This window comes from Procambarus clarkii, chromosome 18 (assembly GCF_040958095.1).
Source record: "Procambarus clarkii isolate CNS0578487 chromosome 18, FALCON_Pclarkii_2.0, whole genome shotgun sequence".
Lineage (NCBI taxonomy): Eukaryota > Metazoa > Arthropoda > Malacostraca > Decapoda > Cambaridae > Procambarus > Procambarus clarkii.
The window spans coordinates 22,412,971-22,415,464 of NC_091167.1; positions in this window are offsets into that span (position 1 = coordinate 22,412,971).

The window sequence follows — 2,494 nt, forward strand, 5'->3', positions numbered from 1 at the left end:
TAGCGCCTCCTCCTGTGTTCGTAGCGCCTCCTCCTGTGTTCGTAGCGCCTCCTTCTGTGTTCGTAGCGCCTCCTCCTGTGTTCGTAGCGCCTCCTCCTGTGTTCGTAGTGCCTCCTCCTGTGTTCGTAGCGCCTCCTCCTGTGTTCGTAGCGCCTCCTTCACCGGCGTTGAGGTGTACTCTGAGGTGCACAACCGTTCAGGTTGTGGTCAAGGGGTTGTTCTTGCGGGTGTGTTCCTGACCTTTGGACTCACCTGCGCTACCGCCGGAAGTCGCCGTGATTACTGCCTCAGGTGGCTGAACACACTTCCGCTCTATCTTTCGCATATCTTAAGAGTTTATAAGCTTATGAGATAATATTATTAAAGGTCATTACAAGAAATTCAAACTTGTAGTTTTCAGCCACAGGTCAAGAGGTCACAGTCATCACCAGATAACTCAGAGGTCAAGAGGTCACAGTCATCACCAGATAACTCACAGGTCAAGAGGTCACAGTCATCACCAGATAACTCAGAGGTCAAGAGGTCAGACAGTCGCAACATGTTATTAATATCAAGTTAGTGAACATCGCAATCAAGCCATTTTCTAATTTCGTGTGGACCTCTGCGGTTGTGTTGTGTTCTCTGTTCCTCTGTTCTTCTTCTGCCTAACACTACTCACTCTGCTGTCTGCTGCCTCCGGTTGAAGTCATTTGACCTTATCTTAATGTTCAGCAGAACTTTGCTTGATATATGGTAAATTTGCAGCTTCTATAAAAACTTGTATTTAGCTTCTCCTTCACGGTATATTTATGTTGATTACCTGTTGGTAACCTATTGAAGATTTCGAGAAATCTTCCACTCCCGCAGCCTTCCCTGATGATGGCCTGGATTGTCAGGGTGTTTGTCTTCCTAGCCCGAAGGCCCGCATAGCCCTCACAGTCTGGCTGATCAGGTAACCCCCAGCGGAACACTGTCCAGTCTTCAGTAGTTACTTATACTCTCTCTCTCATTCCACTTTCTCCCTTCCTCGAGGGTGCTAGAGTCTCCTACATTGGCCGGAATGCTTCTCGTAACTCCTCTACCACCCATGAGGTTACTGGAGACGGTGACGTGGCAGTAATTACCTCGTACAGGGCCGTGCTGTGGGAAGCTTCGATCCCGGGGTCGCCCCCAGCAGGGCCGACACATGCGGGAGTGCACGTAGCTGAGCGTCGACGTCGCCAGCTGACGTGGTTGCGACACTCACAGGCCTTATCACACGGAGCACGCCACATAAGCAGCACCTCGAAGAAAAAAACTTTCATTTGGTCTTAAAATAATTAACATACGTTTGTTGCAGTCGACGGCAGCTGCTGCTGACGTCTCTCTCTAGGAAGGTCATCCTCAGCATAGGTTTCGAGGGGGAATTTTCTTGCAGTTCGGGTTAATTTGGGTTTACGTTTAGTGCTCAATGTTGAACGAGTGATTCTCAGGTCTTAATCTAGGAACACAGTTGCATTGAAGTCAGTCAGTCTGTGGCTGAGGTCGGAGAGACATAAGCCATCCCTCCTCCCACTGCGGAGTACACTTCTTATACAGACGTTATATATATTAGTTCGCAGATGGTGTTGTTGGTAATCTACACGTGTGAGGTGTAATCTAGCAGTGAAGCTTGTTTGAAATTTGTTACCAGCGATTGAAAAGTTATAACCGGTGGTTTGTAACTGAAATTATTTGTGCTTTGAAATCTGCCTGGCAGCATAGTGACACCGGCGATGTATATGCGAGTGAAAATGTTAAATTTGTATTTAAGATAAATCCCGTTTATAGCTCGGAGGCTGGTGACATTGTGTGAAGGGAGGCTATACGGCAGTGCGAGTCCGAGGCAGTGTAACGCTGGGAGCTGCCACCTCTGCTCTACTGGCACACTGTGTGCACCACCGACCTCTCCCGCCCCCGACACAGTAGTGCCACTCCCTCTCCTTCCCGCTGGCCCAGCCAACAGGTGTCAGGGCCACCTGTTGGCCCATCCAACAGGTGTCAGCATACAACGTCAGCATACTCCCATCCGTCGGAACTGGGTCATTCACTTGCGCTTTTTTTGGATTGTATCTACAAAGGATATACGTCAGCACAAGGTCATCAACAACTGCGGTCAACGGTAGCCAAGGTCAGCATTGCTTCAGGTATCTTCACCGCTGTCTCGAGGAGGTTTCTCGAGTCAGAATCCTCTCGTAGTTGTAAGATAAGGTCATTTGTTTGGGTCACAAGTCTTCCGTGTAGAGAGAGAGAGATGTAGTGTCATAAACCCTCAGAATAGCTCAGTCACAGCCCTAGTGGCATCTTACCATGAAAAACTGAATGGAGATAGTGCCACAGAAGGTCAGTATGTTTACTGTTTCCGGGTGAGTGGGTTGACCCTGGCACTATATGCACACATATGGGAGGTGGTTATGAGTGCCACGGGAGATGTGACTGGGTAACTTGATAAGTAAATAAGTACTTAAAGGGTGAATGGTAAGTACACCTGGTTGTT